Source organism: Thalassophryne amazonica, chromosome 5, assembly GCF_902500255.1.
Source record: "Thalassophryne amazonica chromosome 5, fThaAma1.1, whole genome shotgun sequence".
NCBI lineage: Eukaryota > Metazoa > Chordata > Actinopteri > Batrachoidiformes > Batrachoididae > Thalassophryne > Thalassophryne amazonica.
In genome coordinates, this window is record NC_047107.1 from 78,566,675 (window position 1) to 78,586,435 (window position 19,761).

At 43.5% G+C, this 19,761-nt stretch overlaps 1 protein-coding gene across 1 annotated transcript in view; it reads right to left on the reverse strand.

Annotated features, from left to right (window-relative positions):
- The window catches only part of sh2b3 (SH2B adaptor protein 3), a 194,087-nt gene extending 174,665 nt beyond the window's left edge, over window positions 1-19,422 (reverse strand). The window contains exon 1 of the mRNA XM_034170620.1: window positions 19,154-19,422. The gene's annotated coding sequence lies outside the window, so the exon portion shown is untranslated. The remainder of the gene's footprint in view (window positions 1-19,153) is intronic.
- Window positions 19,423-19,761: the final 339 nt, after the last annotated feature.

Consider the following 19,761-nt stretch of genomic DNA (forward strand, 5'->3'; position numbering starts at 1 on the left):
GAAGGGAATCTGCTAGACAGCAGATGGGCAAGGGAGGTAGGGCTCCCTCTGGTGGCGCTTCCTTCGCCATTGCAGGTTCGGGCACTAGATGGCACCCTCCTCCCTTTATTCACACACAAGACACAACCAGTAACTCTGGTGGTGTCTGGAAACCATCGGCAGGAGATTGAGTTTTTTGTAACTCCTACCTCCCGCGTGATTTTGGGCTTCCCATGGATGTTGAAGCACAATCCCCCGATTGAATGGCCGTCTGGGGTGGTGGTTCAGTGGAGCGAAACCTGCCATCGGGTGTGTTTAGGATCCTCGGTTCCTCCCGGTTTACAGGCTAAGGAGGAGGTCAAAGTCCCTCCCAATCTGACGGCAGTGCCAGTTGAGTACCACGATCTTGCTGACGTCTTCAGCAAGGATCTGGCACTCACCCTTCCCCCGCACCGTCCGTACGATTGTGCCATTGATTTGGTTCCAGGCGCTGAGTTCCCGTCCAGCAGGCTGTACAACCTCTCACGACCTGAGCACGAATCAATGGAGACCTACATCCGGGACTCATTAGCTGCCGGGCTGATCCGGAACTCCACCTCCCCGATGGGGGCAGGTTTCTTTTTTGTGGGCAAGAAAGATGGCGGACTCCGTCCATGCATTGATTACAGGGGGCTGAATGAGATTACGGTTCGCAATCGATACCCATTGCCATTGTTGGATTCCGTGTTCACCCCCCTGCATGGAGCCAAAATCTTTACTAAGCTGGATCTTAGAAATGTGTATCACCTGGTTCGGATCCGGAAGGGAGACGAATGGAAGACGGCATTTAATACCCCGTTAGGTCACTTTGAGTACCTGGTCATGCCGTTCGGCCTCACCAACGCCCCCGCGACGTTCCAAGCCTTGGTTAACGACGTCTTGCGGGACTTCCTGCACCGATTCGTCTTCGTATATCTGGACGATATTCTCATCTTTTCTCCGGATCCTGAGACCCATGTCCAGCATGTACGTCAGGTCCTGCAGCGGTTATTAGAGAACCGATTGTTTGTGAAGGGCGAGAAGTGCGAGTTCCACCGCACGTCTTTGTCCTTCCTGGGGTTTATCATCTCCTCTAACTCCGTCGCCCCTGATCCGGCCAAGGTTGCGGCGGTGAGAGATTGGCCCCAACCAACAAGCCGTAGGAAGTTGCAACAGTTCCTCGGCTTTGCCAATTTCTATAGGAGGTTCATTAAGGGCTACAGTCAGGTAGTTAGCCCCCTGACAGCCCTGACCTCTCCAAAAGTCCCCTTCACCTGGTCGGATCGGTGCGAAGCCGCGTTCAAGGAGTTGAAACGACGGTTCTCTACTGCACCAGTTTTGGTGCAGCCCGACCCTAGCCGCCAGTTCGTGGTTGAAGTGGATGCCTCTGACTCAGGGATAGGAGCCGTGCTGTCCCAGAGCGGAGAGACCGATAAGGTTCTTCACCCGTGTGCCTACTTTTCACGCAGGTTGACCCCGGCTGAACGGAACTATGACGTCGGCAATCGAGAACTCCTTGCGGTGAAAGAGGCTCTTGAGGAGTGGAGACACCTGTTGGAGGGAGCGTCTGTGCCGTTCACGGTTTTCACTGACCATCGGAACCTGGAGTATATCAGGACCGCCAGGCGGCTGAACCCCAGGCAAGCCCGCTGGGCACTGTTCTTCAGGCGTTTTGACTTCCGGATCACCTATCGCCCCGGGACCAAGAACCAGAGGTCGGATGCCTTGTCCCGGGTACACGAAGAGGAGGTCAAAACTGCACTGTCGGATCCACCGGAGCCCATCCTGTCGGAGTCCACTATCGTGGCCACCCTCACCTGGGACGTGGAGAAGATCGTCCGGGAGGCCCTGGCACGGAGCCCGGACCCAGGTACAGGTCCGAAGAACCGTTTATACGTCCCACCAGAGGCCAGAGCTGCAGTCTTGGACTTCTGTCATGGTTCCAAGCTCTCCTGTCATCCAGGGGTGCGAAGGACCGTGGCAGTTGTCCGGCAGCGCTTCTGGTGGGCGTCTATGGAGGCCGACGTCCGGGAGTATATCCAGGCCTGCACCACCTGTGCCAGGGGCAAGGCAGACCATAAAAGGTCCAAAGGACTTCTTCAGCCGTTACCGGTGCCTCATCGCCCCTGGTCCCACATTGGCCTGGATTTTGTCACGGGCCTCCCGCCGTCCCAGGGCAACACCACCATCTTCACGATAGTGGACCGATTCTCCAAGGCGGCCCACTTCGTGGCCCTCCCGAAGCTCCCAACAGCCCAGGAGACAGCAGACCTCCTGGTCCACCACGTCGTCCGTCTGCATGGGATACCCACCGACATCGTCTCAGATCGTGGTCCCCACTTCTCCTCACACGTCTGGAGGAGCTTCTGCAGGGAACTGGGGGCCACCGTGAGCCTCTCGTCCGGGTACCATCCACAGACGAACGGACAGGCAGAGCGGGCCAACCAGGAACTGGAACAGACCCTCCGCTGCGTAACATCCGCGCACCCGACGGCCTGGAGTAACCATCTGGCCTGGATCGAGTATGCGCATAACAGCCAGGTGTCTTCTGCCACCGGCCTCTCCCCATTTGAGGTGTGTTTGGGGTATCAGCCCCCATTGTTTCCCGTGGTGGAGGGAGAGGTCGGTGTGCCCTCGGTCCAGGCCCACCTGCGGAAGTGCCGTCGGGTGTGGCGCTCCGCCCGTTCTGCCTTGTTGAAGGCCCGAACGAGGGCGAAGACCCATGCAGACCGCCGGCGATCCCCGGCCCCTGCTTACCAGCCCGGGCAGGAGGTGTGGCTTTCCACGAAGGACATCCCCCTCCAGGTGGACTCCCCGAAACTTCAGGACAGGTACATTGGCCCCTTCAAGATCCTCAAAGTCCTCAGTCCTGCAGTGAAGCCGGGAGTTGGAGCTTCACTGCGGATCCATCCGGTTTTCCACGTGTCACGCATCAAACCTCACCACACCTCACCCCTCTGTGCTCCCGGACCGGCGCCGCCTCCTGCTCGGATCATCGACGGGGAGTGGCTTGGACGGTGCGCCGGCTCCTGGACGTCCGTCGGATGGGCCGGGGGTTCCAGTACTTGGTGGACTGGGAGGGGTATGGACCCGAAGAACGCTCCTGGGTGAAGAGGAGCTTCATCCTGGATCCGGCCCTCCTGGCCGACTTCTACCGTCGACACCCCAACAAGCCGGGTCGGGCGCCAGGAGGCGCCCGTTGAGGGGGGGTCCTGTTGTGTGTGGGCCGCCAGAAGAGGAGGTACTGCTGGCCCACCATCAGAGGGCGCCCTGCCTGAAGTGCGGGCTTCAGGCACGAGAGGGCGCTGCCGCCATGGACATGGGTGACAGCTGTCACTCATTACCTCTTGACAGCTGTCACCCATCTACTCAACATCCTCTCACTCCATAAAGACCAGACGTCATCTCCACCTCGTTGCCGAGATATCATACTTCATTGGAGGTAATATCCTCAGCCATTTGTGTTTACTTATAAGCTGTATATTGTGAGTGTTTGCAGGAGTACCGGTCCTTTTTGTGGAGGCTGTGCAGGACGGCACTCTTTTTCCTCTGAGGGATCGCTGCAACATATTGAGTGAGAGGTGGAGGTGGCATTCCCACCGCTGTTGTTACTGGGTGTACACACACCCACACTTGACTGTCTTTGTTCTTCGCCAGCAGTACCAGATCCGACAGTCGGGGACGGTGATCACCTGGGAATTCGGGACTTGGCGGCTCCAGTATTCACCAGGTTCTGTGGCTGGCGGAAATCGTGTGGTTCCGGCTCTTCTCAGGACAGACGTCTTCTATCCTCGAGCCTGCCCACACGTCACCTTTGTGGATTGACTGTAATGATATTCTGAGATTGTCTGTATGTTCGTTGTGCACAATTCACAACATTAAATTGTTATATTTTGGCTCATCTATTGACCGTTCATTTGCGCCCCCTGTTGTGGGTCCGTGTCACTACACTTTCCCAACACAAATCATTTCCAAGTGCCTCCATCAATTTCTCTGTTTTTAGAATATATACTTTAAGTGATCTGTATCCTTGACTCTTATACAGTTCACATCATAAATTACAAACACTGTCCCCTATAGCAGACCGCTCTCTGTGTTCTTTTCTATAACATTTGGGAATTGTCTGTTAATGTTGCACAATGTGTTGTTATTCTAATGGTTCTGGTGATTTTTGGATAAAAAGCTAAACAGTGCATTACATTTATGAACTCAGTTGTTTTATGTTGCTTTGGAAACTCAAGATCTGGTGTTATCATACCACACTGTACAACAGGATTATCTGGCCGCTAAAGCTATGCGAGATCCCACTATCGCAAGCTGGATGGAAAAGCAAACACATTTATCCGGAAATGGCTGGGGTTGCCACGTTGCCTGTCAGAGACTGGTCTTTTTGGGAGAAACACCCTCCAACTGCCATTGACATCTATCACCCTGGGATATATGCAGGAGAAGACCAGGCTGGTGCTGGAGTTAAAGGAGTCAAATGACCAGGCAGTGAAAGCCGCCAACACATTACAGTGACGTGTTCAGATGACCAAGGTCTCATTTGCTAAATCTTCATGCAGATCTCCACCCCCCCCACCACCACCACCTTTCACCATATAAATAAAAAACTTCTGAGAATTAAATGTTTCTGACTACAGTGCTAATAAGAAAGCATTAGCTCAAGACTTGAAAAGGGGTCCCAAAATATCTCTTGGACTGGAAACCACTACCTATTACATCCAGTATGCAAAGTAAGTATGAAATATACCAAAAACACAAAACTTTGTAGGAAAGACAATTTTTAATGAATGTGTCTTTGAGTAACATAAAGAGGAGCAGGCAAACACATCTTCCACATCCCTTATTTGTTCCTGGATGAAGATCACAAGCGTTTGATTTCCATGTGTTCAGCTTTTCTTAAACCTCTCAGGTTTTTTTTTTCTTCTTCTTCCACACACCTGGCTATGGGTCAACCCAACCCTTTTCTTTAAATCAACTCTACATTTGTGGTCAATCCCCCCCAATACCAGGATTCTAAAAATTTTAGACTTCTATAGTCTGAAGGTGAAAGAAGCTTCTTATTTCAATGATACAATGATACAAATGTGACTTTCAATGATTTGAAAATAAAACACTCCTTAATTTCTCTCGTCTGATTTTTTTTTCGATATATTAAAATAAGAAGAAAGCTACATTTATGATAACCTAGTACGCTGTTTGCATAAGTGAAAAGCTGATACATACAAAGAGAAAAAAGCCATGACATAATTATCAATGTTAAATATAAATATATACAACAGTTTCAGCAGTTCAGTTGTTCTAAGGAGAGTATGAGAACTACATACTTTCACAACAAAGAAAAGAGGTCCATTCCATTAAACAGGATTACCAAATTAACCAGGTTTATTTGGTAATCCTGTTTTATGGAATGGACCCATGGTCTTGCATGGTAAACTGATCATTTCACTAGTTTGTTTACAAACACTGGAAGTAGCTTGTAATAGAATGGGGCCAACGTGATACAACTACTGACTTTAGAAATGGTTACACACCGTTTTCTGTCCACACTTTGACTTCTTTTGGCTCTTTAAGCTGTTACGTTGCTTCAAAAACACTGTCTTCTTACCAGCATGAACGGCATTGGCAGTGTGTTTATATGCATTGACCTGTGAACCGGAAGTGTTAGGAGCTCTCCACGAATGGGCACTGAAAAACTCAAAACTGGCTTATGATGGAAACCCACAACGTAAGCCAATCGGGATCATCAACCCACGTACTGGTGTCTCTGAGGACTTTCTGGACAAAACGCCACCAAAAGCAGACAAACTAACACTGCCTCCTGCTGGACAGAAGCAGGAATGGCAAAATAATAATTCCAAAGCACAAAAATACATGTCAGAGAATCAGGTGCTCAAAATTAATTTTTATCTGTTTTTGTTGCTGTTTTTTAAATTTATTTATTTATTTATTTACAGTTACCGTGAAGGGATTCAATTGCTATCATAATATGAATTTTAAGTCATATCGCCCAACCTTAGTAAACGCAGACATAATTTTCACTCCGTCACCAATCACATATTCCAAGTCACAATACCTTCACTGTGTCTTTGGGCAAGAAACTTCATCTGCATTAACATCTTCTTATATTTGCCTTTGTGCTTCCGGTGTTGCTGACTGAAAGGTCCCCCCTAAAAATCGGTCTGCCCTGCCTTCACTGCACATGCGTCATTAGCCACAGTTCACCGATTATCACCTCGTTTCTGCTTAAAACTGTACTCCAGCCATCAACTATCTCAGCAACAGATATCTGAAGCTTTTGTATAACACTCCTTTCCAAATAAATTCAGTATTATTTCATAATAAAAGACGGAGGAAGTGATCAGAGCGCCGCAGCTACATGAGCTGCTAACTGATGCGTTCACTGCGCGTCGGTCATTTCAAAGTGTCACTGAGTATCGCCTCATTTCTGATCACTTTGGGTGACGAGACTCTGTCTCAGACGAGCTGCTGAGCTCCGAAATGATGCATGCACAGTGGAGACAGGGCGGACCAATTTTTAGGGGCTGCGACACCGGTAAACTTCACTGACAAAGACCTTGCTAATGTTACTTATAGCTAATGAAAGCATGTATGCTGGTATGATAATGGTATCTTAGGGATGAAGTTACCATTTTAAGAAAAACAAAGTCCTGTTACTTCTCTTAGACTCAGTTGTCACATGTATTTGTTTACCTTGCCACGCATCCCACTTGACCCACACAATACTGATGAGCTAGGTTTTGAAAACACAGTGCACACTATCTAAACACGTTCTCTTTCCAGCCATTAAACCTACAGAAACATCACACAAACTCATGTACACACATGTAAGGACTTAACCCCAACTTTTGCCTTGTAATGTGACTGATATTTAAGGATTGGCTCATTGGGTTGCCATGCACTTTTGTCACACTGCACATACAAATGCACCTCAAGAATTTGTGTAATGTCTAGAAGGTCCACACTGTCTGCAAAAAGGAGCTGCATTCCTTAGCTGTGACATTCTGCTCCTATCTGTGTGCCATTGTTCTCCATCCACAGGAGCTACTATGAGTCAAACCTTTCTCGTGGTCTGATCAGGAACCCGTGAGAAGGAATAAAGCAGTAGGATCCAATAACATCTCAGTTAAAGATATGAATATATGTCATGGACTGATCCAGGGCTGATAATGCAAGACTGCAAAGACCACCATTCTGCTCAGCGTGGCTATTCTTACAACAACCACAAACATGCCCATAGGCATGTCAAGAGCTCACAGAACAAGTTTAGCAAGGCCCCTTACCAAACAAAATAAACATACTGCCAAGGCATTAAAGAAAATTCCAAATTCCAAGAAGGTAGTCTGCTCTTTCAAGGAAACATAACTGGACAGCTCTAAAGACAATACTGCCTGTGATGCATAAAATCCCAGAAAGCTCATGTCTTCTCAATGAAGAAAATTTAATTTTAGTAAACTGTATCAAATGTCATGCAGTTTAAAAGTGCAAATAAAATTTCTAATTGTCATCTTTTTAACCAACAGTGTATAAATGTCGACATTACATTTTTAAACGCATATTACATTTCTTCTGACCATTAGCTCTAAAATCCACAAGCATCTGGTTTACAGTTACACAATTACTGAAACAAGCAACATACATGCTAGTGCACATACAAACCCTACGCTGACTGTAGCCTTTAAAGATGAAAGCAGTAGGTGCCTGTGTTTACCAGGTGGCAGTGTGATGTGTCATTTTTCGTGCAGACACCTGAGCTATGTTCAAAACATGGGTGTTGCAAAGGATTTAAAATGGACTCTGAATATAGACTGATGTGGCAGTGGCAAGCTACGAATGTAGAATGGAAGATGGCCTGGGATAACAGAGAATGAAAAGGGATAATATTATGGCACTGTTTAACTTCCTTACAGAGCCTAGGTTAACAAGAAGAATTTAACATCTTCTTCTTCTTTGTCTTTCGGCTGTTCCCGTTAGAGGTCGCCACAGCAGATCAATCGTTTCCATCTCACCCTGTCCTCTGTATCTTCCTCTGTCACACCAACCACCTGCATGTCCTCTCTCAGCACATCCATGAACCTCCTCTTTGGTCTCCCTCTTCTCCTCCTGCCTGGTGGCTCCATCCTCAGCATCCTTCTCCCTATATACCCTGGGTCCCTCCTCTGCACATGTCCAAACCATCTCAATCTCGCCTCTCTGACTTTGTCTCCAAACCGTCCCACCTGAGCTGTCCCTCTGATATGTTCATTCCTAATCTTGTCCATTCTTGTCACTCCCAAAGAGAATCTCAACATCTTCAGCTCTGCCACCTCCAGCTCTGCCTCCTGTCTTTTTGTTAGTACCACTGTCTCTAAACCATACATCATAGCTGGTCTCACTACTGTTTTGTAAACTTTCCCCTTCACTCTTGCTGATATTCTTCGGTCACAAATCACTCCTGCCACCTTTCTCCACCCACTCCACCCTGCCTGCACTCTCTTCTTCACCTCTCTACCACATTCTCCATTACTTTGAACAGTTGACCCCAAATATTTAAACTCATCTACTTTCATCACTTCTACTCCTTGTAACTGCACTATTCCACTGGGCTCCCTCTCATTCACACACATGTACTCAGTCTTGCTTCTACTGACTTTCATTCCCCTTCTCTCCAAAGCATATCTCCACTTCTCCAGACTAGACTCAACTTGCTCTCTACTCTCACTACAGATCACAATGTCATCTGCAAACATCATAGTCCATGGGGACTCCTGTCTGATCTCATCTGTCAACCTGTCCATCACCACTGCAAACAAGAAAGGACTCAGAGCTGATCCTTGGTGTAATCCCACCTCCACCTTGAATGAGTCTGTCATTCCGACTGCGCATCTCACCGCTGTCACACTATTCTTGTACATGTCCTGCACTACCCTAACATACTTCTCTGCCACTCCAGACTTCCTCATACAATGCCACAACTCTTCTCTTGGCACCCTATCATAAGCTTTTTCTATGTCCACAAACACACAATGTAACTCTTTCTGTCCTTCTCTGTACTTTTCCAACAGTATTCTCAGAGCAAACATTGCATCTGTAGTGCTCTTTCTCGGCATGAAACCATACTGCTGCTCACAGATCTTCACCTGTTTTCTAAGCCTAGCTTCTACTACTCTTTCCCATAACTTCATGCTGTGGCTGATCAGCTTTATGCCTCTGTAGTTACTGCAGCTCTGCACATCACCCTTGTTCTTGAAAATAGGAACCAGCACACTTCGTCTCCTCAGGCATCCTCTCACTTTCCAAGATTTTATTAAACAATCTGGTTAGAAACTCTACTGCCATCTCTCCTAAACATTTCCATGCCTCCATTGGAATATCATCTGGACCAACTGCCTTTCCACTCTTCATCCTCTTCATAGCAGCCCTCACTTCTTCCTTGCTAATCTCTTTTACTTCCTGATTTACTCTCACATCATCCAGCCTTTTCTCTCGCTCATTTTCTCTATTCATCAACTCTTCAAAATATTCCCTCCACCTTCTCAGCACACACTCCTCACTTGTCAGCACATTACCATGTGCATCTTTTACCACCCTAACCTGCTGCACATCCTTTCCAGCTCTGTCCCTTTGTCTGGCCAATCGGTACAAGTCCTTTTCTCCTTCCTTACTATTCAACTTCTTGTACAGCTCGCAATATGCCATTTCCTTTGCCTTTTCCTTTTTCCTTTCCTTTGCCACTTCTCTTCTCGCCTTTGCCACTTCTCTTCTCGCCTTACGCCGCATCTCGTTGTACTCCTGTCTACTTTCTTCATCTCTCCGACTATCCCAAAACTTTTTCGCCAACCTCTTTCTCCTTATGCTTTCCTGGACCTCTTCATTCCACCACCAAGTCTCCTTGTCTTCCTTCCACTGTCCAGATGTCATACCCAGTACTGCCCTAGCTGTCTCCCTCACCACATCTGTAGTACTTTTCCAGTTGTCCAAAATTGCTTCCCCTCCAACTAGTGCTTCTCTCACCTGCTCGCTAAATTTCACACAACAGTCTTCCTCCTTCAGCTTCCACCATCTGATCCTTTGTTGAGCTCTCACTCTCTTCTTCTTTACCTCTAAAGTCATCCTACAAACAACCATCCTATGCTGTCTAGTGACACTCTCTCCTGCTACCACCTTACAGTCTGTGATTTCTTTTAGCTTGCATCTCTTATAAAGAATGTAGTCCACCTGTGTGCACCTTCCTCCACTCTTATGTTACCCTGTGCTCCTCCCTTTTATTAAAGTAGGTATTCACCACAGCCATTTCCATCCTTTTAGCAAAATCAACTACCATCTGTCCTTCCCCATTCCTATCCTTGATACCATATCTACCCATTACTTCCTCATCACCTCTGTTCACTTCACCAACATGCCCATTGAAGTTTGCTCCTATCACCACTCTTTCGTGCTTGGGCACACTCTCCACCACCTCATCTAACACACTCCAGAAATCTTCTTTCTCCTTCATCTCACAACCTACCTGTGGGGCATATGCACTGATGATATTCATCATCACCCCTTCAATTTCCAACTTCACACTCATCACCCTGTCAGACACTCGCTTAACCTCCAACACACTTTTAACATACTCTTCCTTTAAAATGACCCCAACACCATTTCTCTTCCTGTCCTCACCATGGTACAACAACTTGTACCCACCGCCGATGCTCCTGCTCTTACTTCCCTTCCACTTGGTCTCTTGCACACACAATATGTCTACCTTTCTCCTCTCCATCATATCAGCCAGCTCTCTCCCTTTACCAGTCATACTACCAACATTCAAAGTCCCCACTCTCATTTCCACCCTTCTAGTTTTCTTCTTCTCCCGCTGTTCGTGGCAACGTTCATATTTCATTTAATTTATTTATTACTAAAATTACAAATTATACTCTACTAAGACCCTCTACACACTTCTGCACAGTAGGTGGCAGTATGCAACTAATTTACTTTGAAATCTCCCAGCAAACTATACAAGAAGGATTTGAAACAGACGTTCATATTACAATGTCTTCCTTTTCATGCAAGCTCAGGAATAATGTTCAAAACAGATGTGTTAATGCTTTTCAAACATTTCAAAGCACCACAGATGAAAAGCTATGGCACCATTCACAGCTAAATGTCTTACCTCAAGTATACTTTAATTCTAGTTTTATTTTCCCCATTCTGTTGTATATCTCAATTCCAAATTGCCCGCATCACGAACATCACGTGTCTGCTGGCAGTTAACTTAACTCTATTTGTTAGTGTATTAAAAAAAGCAAAAAAACAAACTGAACACTACACCATCATCTCCCGCAAACGGACGGATGCCGGGATTTGTTACGTGATGCTAATGTGAGGGGCAGAGCAGACAGACCTACAACGAATGTATGTACAGTATAACTCACCTAAAGTGTCATATAAACTGGCTATTTGCACTCACCAGACAAAAGCAAAAGTCCCAATGCGTTTGTATATTTTTCTATGTAATAAACACCGTATATACCAGATTTTATAACATATTTTCGCTCACATCAGACAAATTGTCCTGTCCGATCGGACAGAGCAGTCTGGATGTGCCCAGTAACAGAGGTATGAAATTAAACTTAGAACAGACTTAGAAATAAAGAGCTACTCGGCCAAATGTAATCTTTTTAATGCAAATTATGCTCGGCGCTTATTTAAGGCAGGTGTTTATTTTTTTCAGACGAAGTTTCATTAAATGAGGCAGGTCCTGATTCAGGATTTCCCATCGATAATTCTACACCTCCTGAATGTAACAAACACAGACAAAACGGATTTTGTCTGTGTTATAACACATTTGATTATAATGGACAAAATTCACTGGTCCACCTGAATCCATTACATGCAAGTTTCACTCTATATACATGTACACCTCATATCATATTATATTTTATATATATATATATATATATATATATATATATATATATATATATATATATATATATATATATATATATACATACACACACACATACTTATTTTATTGTATTGTTACAAGTATTTTTATTGCTTTATCTTTGCACACACTGATGCACATTTTTTTCTACTTACACTCATCTTGTGTGTTTATTAAGAGCTGACGTAACAAGAATTTCTCCATTGTGAGATCAATAAAGTCTATATATATATATATATATATATATATATATATATATACATACATACATACACACACACACACACTCAACAAAAATATAAACGCAACACTTTTGGTTTTGCTCCCATTTTGTATGAGATGAACTCAAAGATCTAAAACTTTTTCCACATACACAATATCACCATTTCCCTCAAATATTGTTCACAAACCAGTTTAAATCTGTGATAGTGAGCACTTCTCCTTTGCTGAGATAATCCATCCCACCTCACAGGTGTGCCATATCAAGATGCTGATTAGACACCGTGATTAGTGCACAGGTGTGCCTTAGACTGCCCACAATAAAAGGCCACTCTGAAAGGTGCAGTTTTATCACACAGCACAATGCCACAGATGTCGCAAGATTTGAGGGAGCGTGCAATTGGCATGCTGACAGCAGGAATGTCAACCAGAGCTGTTGCTTGGGTATTGAATGTTCATTTCTCTACCATAAGCCGTCTCCAAAGGCGTTTCAGAGAATTTGGCAGTACATCCAACCAGCCTCACAACCGCAGACCACGTGTAACCACACCAGCCCAGGACCTCCACATCCAGCATGTTCACCTCCAAGATCGTCTGAGACCAGCCACTCGGACAGCTACTGAAACAATCGGTTTGCATAACCAAAGAATTTCTGCACAAACTGTCAGAAACCGTCTCAGGGAAGCCCATCTGCATGCTCGTCGTCCCCCCAGTTCGTCGTTGTAACCGACTTGAGTGGGCAAATGCTCACATTCGCTGGCGTTTGGCACGTTGGAGAGGTGTTCTCTTCATGGATGAATCCCAGTTCACACTGTTCAGGGCAGATGGCAGACAGCGTGTGTGGCGTCGTGTGGGTGAGCAGTTTTCTGATGTCAATGTTGTGGATCGAGTGGCCCATGGTGGCGGTGGGGTTATGGTATGGGCAGGCGTCTGTTATGAACGAAGAACACAGGTGCATTTTATTGATGGCATTTTGAATGCAGAGATACCGTGACAAGATCCTGAGGCCCATTGATGTGCCATCCAAGAACATCACCTCATGTTGCAGCAGGATAATGCACGGCCCCATGTTGCAAGGATCTGTACACAATTCTTGGAAGCTGAAAATGTCCCAGTTCTTGCATGGCCGGCATACTCACCGGACATGTCACCCATTGAGCATGTTTGGGATGCTCTGGACTGGCGTATACGACAGCGTGTACCAGTTCCTGCCAATATCCAGCAACTTCGCACAGCCATTGAAGAGGAGTGGACCAACATTCCACAGGCCACAATTGACAACCTGATCAACTCTATGCGAAGGAGATGTGTTGCACTGCATGAGGCAAATGGTGGTCACACCAGATACTGACTGGTATCCCCCCCCCCCCCCCCCCCCCCCCAATAAAACAAAACTGCACCTTTCAGAGTGGCCTTTTATTGTGGACAGTCTAAGGCACACCTGTGCACTAATCATGGTGTCTAATCAGCACCTTGATATGGCACACCTGTGAGGTGGGATGGATTATCTCAGCAAAGGAGAAGTGCTCACTATCACAGATTTAGACTGGTTTGTGAACAATAGTTGAGGGAAATGGTGATATTGTGTATGTGGAAAAAGTTTTAGATCTTTGAGTTCATCTCATACAAAATGGGAGCAAAACCAAAAGTGCTGCGTTTATATTTTTGTTGAGTGTATATATATATATATATATATATATATATATATATATATATACACACACATACATACATACATACCACAAAGTAATTGAGTTCTCTTCAGAAGCTGGCTGCGATGGACAAACTGCTTCCTCATCCATATTTCTGCTGTGCAAGCCCTAGACTGTTACCAGTCTTACCAGGGAATAATGAGCAAATCGTGATATTAGGAAAGTTATAACCAATCAAAGTTTATCATTTGTACTTTACTTATAACTTGAAAGATTAAGCTGATTACTAAGTTGGCTATTTTTTCTGTTTCGCACCTTGTAGTGGGGACCAGGGATACACTAAATCTGTCTCTAAATGTGGCATGTAAAATGTACTACATTTACCTCTGAGATGTTGTGGGGTTGAATTATAAAGTAAATATGCAAAATATAATCAATAATTAAAATATTCTATCAATAAGGCTTCACTGATCCATGGGGAAAATTCACAAATTTTCCAGCAGTATGTAAAGTCATACATAAAATGTAACTTCTTTGGTTTATCCCTTTTTTGCACAGGTTTTCCACAGCAAATCCAATATGGATCCACATATTGACTTGACAAGTTTTACACCAGACATCCTTTCTGACAACTCCACATTACATGAAAGATTCCGTACTTCTGTTACTGGGTACGTCCAGGCTGTTCTGTCTGGTATATGCAAAGATTTTTTTAATGGAATACATTACGATGGGGCGGGACGATGTGAGCAAAAATCTGTTATACAAAATCTGATATATACGGTGTTTATTACATGGAAAACCATACAAAAGCATTGGGACTTTTTTTGTCCAGTGGGTGCGACAATCTGGTTTATACGACGACGGTTTAGGCGAGTTTTACTGTATCCAGTGAGAAGTCAGAGGAGTATTTGAAGAATTAAATGCCAATCTGAAATTAATCTCACATACACACACACACACACACACACATCAATAAATCATGACTACACAAATCAATCAAATGCTGTGAACAGCACTGAAGAATTTTCCACATCTTACCCAAGTTGGACACAGCTAAGCCTGTCTGCCATGACAACCATTGCTCTAAATTTAAATAGAATTACTTCCATACTCTCAAGGCATGTTTTCACTCTTTTGTGCTTCACAGATTCAAGGTGAAAAACTCAACATCTAAATGACTTAACCAACAAAGAATAACATCATTTTAAGAATGTACCCAACAGGTATTTTTACAAACATGGGTGGATTCCCACCTGGCAGTATAACAGAGTTAGTGACCTGATCTATATTTAGCTTGAAAACTGTGGGGACCAGAAGTGCCAACATGCTGTTCCATGGACTCACAGCAGACACAGGAAGGGTGTGTTTTACTTTGAATGAATAGCCTTGCGTACACAAACAAACATAATCCTGAACAGATCAGAATCCTCTCTAGCACAAACGCAAAGCAACACCTAACTTACAGTTCCAATTTATTGCCACATAATACTGGACTGTGAATGCAGGTGCTGCTCGTCAGTTGTTCTTGTTTTTAATCTAGCAAAGACACTGACACACCAACACACAATACAACCACCACGTGTAGGAACGTGGGTACTGGCCACCCTTAAGAAGTACTTTCCATGCTCCTTTTGTATTATTACTTTTACTCTAGACATATTTTGAGCCACCAATATACTTTTTATTTACTGGTAAGTATATCTGTCATACAGTTTTGTTACAGCCACCCTGTTCAAAATCCTGTGGAGACAGACTGCACACAGAGCAGCTGCAGAAGCAAAGCTGCATGCCTGACGAAAGAAGAACCACCTATTTTTACATAGACTGTGCATACGTACACTGGAAAAAACCCAAACCATAAGTTTCAATGGTCTCAAATAAAGCCCACCCACAACTTGAAAAGTTGCAGTTCCTTGACTGGCCACTTGAGGCTGGCTACAAAAGTGAGCAGGTTTTCGCAGGTGTCAAAGTTAAAATATCCAACTTTAGAGGAGGAAAAAAAAACATGTTTATAGCCTGGTACAAAAAAGAAAAAAAATTGGGATTTATGGATAATTTCTCCCTACATCTTCTTATTTTAACCCTGTCAAAGTCACGTGGCCGAATTAAGCGTACATAATGGTTTTAAATTCTGTTAATAGAATTTTCACAATGCTTTTTCCTCAATATTATGGAGTTTTTGGTGCGCGTATTTGCAAAAACGTGCAGCAAACATACGACTCTCATTTCCTGGTGTGTGTATGTCACAGTTGTGCCACTAAAGAAAATCTCTGCTTTTAAAACACACATTGAAGGCTTTTCTGAAAGCTCCAGACAAAGCAGACTATATTCTGTTTCATAAAGGGCTAAGAAAGAATCTAAATAGCTTATTTGAAAAGTATCACAGCTGTCAATTATGGCTCACCAATTGAAATTGTGTCCACCACTATTTTCAATTTAATACACATTGTGGTGCATTGTGTTGCACTGCACGTGCACACACAGTACGTCCCAAACTAGTGCAATTAAAAGGAAACATAAGTGCACAAGATACAAACACATGTTGCATGCCATGTTTTCTGCAGTTTTGATTGTCAGCAAATCCACAGTGCAACAAAGTTTTGCCAAGATCACAATGTGTGTTACTGTTTTAATTATTCTAACACAAGTAGATAGTGCATTATTACACCATAGCCACTGTGCAAATGTTCTACCCTTTTATTTTACTGGAGTGGTAATCATCCAAACACAGAGTCAGTCACGTATGTGAGCCCAAACGTACACATTCAGTATTTAGTGAATGAGAGATGCATGGTACAGCGATGGCTGAGCTGTTACAGAAAATATTGAAAGTAAGTCATAATGGATCATTAGAAATACTTTGCTTGGAAAAATACCAAGTAGTCACACAGTGCCAAAAAATAAATCTGGTATAAAAAAAAAAAAAAAAGATGTATCAAGATACATCAATAATCATTTTATAATCGAATCACAGCTCTCTGAATCAAGAGGTGCCTAGAGATTCCCACCCCTGTGTAATACTGGAGAAACAACTGAGAATGAGTAAATTAAGCAGTTAAACCTGATGGCTTCTGAAGTGCATCAGCAACACCATGAAAATGATTCTGCATGCGTGCACGTGTGTCTCACACACACACACACACACACACACACACACACACACACACACACACACACACACACACACACACACACACACACACACACAGAGTATATGGACCACTGTTTGGCTAATGATGGAAACCAGTCTGCAGATTATGCAACTTTAGTAAATTGTGACTGACGTTTGCTGGAGTCTTATGTCATATTTGTCCATCGGGGGGCCCTGGACCCAACATCAGCACACCCCCTTTTTAAAGAAAGTTGGTTAAACACCTATCTGAAATTAAATTACATGAAATATTCCGACGTACACAATATTGGCCATGTTTCTGCATCAACCCAACCCCACTACAGGCAGGATTTCATGCAGAAAGTCCTGGGCCCTCTGATGGGAGAACGGGGTACATTAACTGATAAAAACAAAAGGCTAGCAAAATAAAAATAATGATAAGTTGTGGCACTACAATTTCCAACGTAAACACAATTCATGTAGAATTTATACACAAAGTGCACTGTTAATTTTCATCTTAAAAAACACATCTGTTTTAGGTGACAAAACTGTACAATTTGTTTAAGGTAGTCTCTCATAACTTATCGAGAAAGTGCTTGTATTTAATTAGCCTAAGCTTTTATAATAATTTTATTATCAAAGTGTATATTGGTCTAGACCTGTACATCCATACCTTGTCTGGTTTGTACAGTGTCCATCTGTGCAGGTAGCCTTGATCCTATCTCTCTGTCTCTGATCTAGCACAGACATAGGTTAAAGTTAAGGTCTGACTATATGAGCAACTGATACCAGTTCTATGTCAGTCAATGGCAAAACAAGAGCAACCAGAAATACAGGAAAAATGGCCGCAGAGGTTTAAACCTATAGTGGATCCATAATGATGATCAGGAAATGTCTTTGCATTGTCATAGAGAGGGCATTATACATCTATTAAACAAAAACTACATAAATAAGTTTTTATAGGTCTGTAACTTAACTATTAGTTTCTATAATTTAATAAACAGAGAAAAAATTGCATTTGGTTTTTTGTTTGAATGTCTGGATACTTCAAATTAGATTTTTATGATGGCATATGACAAAACAACAAAAAGCATCAATCTAGAGATGCTTCTTAATTTTGCTTTAAACTAAATTCTACCAATGTTACAAACTGCTAATAGCAGCTTCAATATTGCATTATGACACGACAGTCTCATTTCACTCACATCACACAATATAAACGTGTTATTTAAGCCAGAATTTTACTTTTCATTAAAAAAAAACTAGAGTGCCACACTCATAGAGCGCAAACCTTTGCCAACACTAGTTTCAATTCCATACATTTTTCCCTTGGAAAAAAATTTCAAGGCCAAAGTCCTATTAGAAGTGGCTTTTCATAAGCTAAAATATAATACAAAATGTAGATCAAAAGGGCTTTTCAGTGTTAAAATCAAATATCCGCTAAATCTGCAACACAAATCAGATGCGGATCAAACTTAGTCTATTGAGAGTGCCAGTTTGCAGCTCATTGTCACAAATGACAATGACTGAGGCACTTTTGATTGACATATAATGCAAAATGTACACCAAATGGGCTTTTCAATATTAAACTTAAATGTCTACAAAATGCACATTTCGGATCAGATCCAGATCAAACTTTGTCAGGCAATAGAGAATTCCAGTCTACCCCTCACTTTCAAATATATGAGAGTGATTGGGGCATGATTGATTAACATATAATGTAAAATACGTATACATTAAATGGGGTTTTCAACTTTAAATTTCAACGGCCACAAAATCTGTAATCTGGACCAGATAAGGATCAAATTTTGTCAGCTGATAACGCTCTCAAATATGAAAGAAATTGGAACTTTTTTGACAGAGTTATGGATTCTAAAAAACTTGATCAATGTTAAAGATAGCGATTTTTCCCATTTTCCAAGATTTTTCCTGACTTTGCCCTTTGACCTGTTACCTTTAAAATTGAATCAGGTCTTGCCTATAAGGATATGAATATTCAGATAAAAAAAATAATAACGATTTATGAAAAAAAAATGGTTCACAGAGGCTGTTCACAAACAAACAGGGGCGAAAACACAACCACAACAACAACAAAAACCATCAGGCCAACACAGGCTCGGCCTTTAAACTTTCACATTTCGTTTTCTGTGGACGGCAATAGCATTAAAGTGGACGGAAGCGCCACGTTTGGGAACGTTTAGAGTTTTGTGTCAGCAGTCTTGACGACATACTCACGTTGTCCGTTATCTCTGATGGACATCCACCGCGGCACGACGACGAACCAACCAGTTGGACTTCGCATAACGGAAACCATCTAACGTAGCTCAAAGGACCGTCGGCACGCTGGGCAACAAAGCGCTTACGGCGAAAACCCCGTCGCTATCTGCCTCATCGCGAAGACACGCAAGTGCTCCTCAGCACAAAAAAAGAAGACGAAGAAGAAGTTAAAAAAAAGAAAAAAAAAACTTTCAGGCAGGAAACTTGACGCGGAAAAAAAAGTGGCGAGTCTCACTTCCGCTCTTAAAATGTGCCGCCGTCCAGAAATGTGAAGCTAGAAAGATTTTACAACTCTGCTTCCTGTTCGTGTCAAATTAAAAGACTCACACGCGGTGGGGTCATTTGTCTATTTTTTTTTATCAGACGTCTTATGGCGGAGGAGAGTTTTATGCTGAAATGACCAATCAGGAGGTACCTTGGATATTTTGTATATATCGATGTGTGCAGAATGGATCCCTGTGGACAGGGACAGTACAACATGTACAAAATGCAGACAGAAACTTTTCAGGTCCACCGAGTTTGGTACCATACAGTGTTTTACTCCTGCCTATTCTATATTTCATATA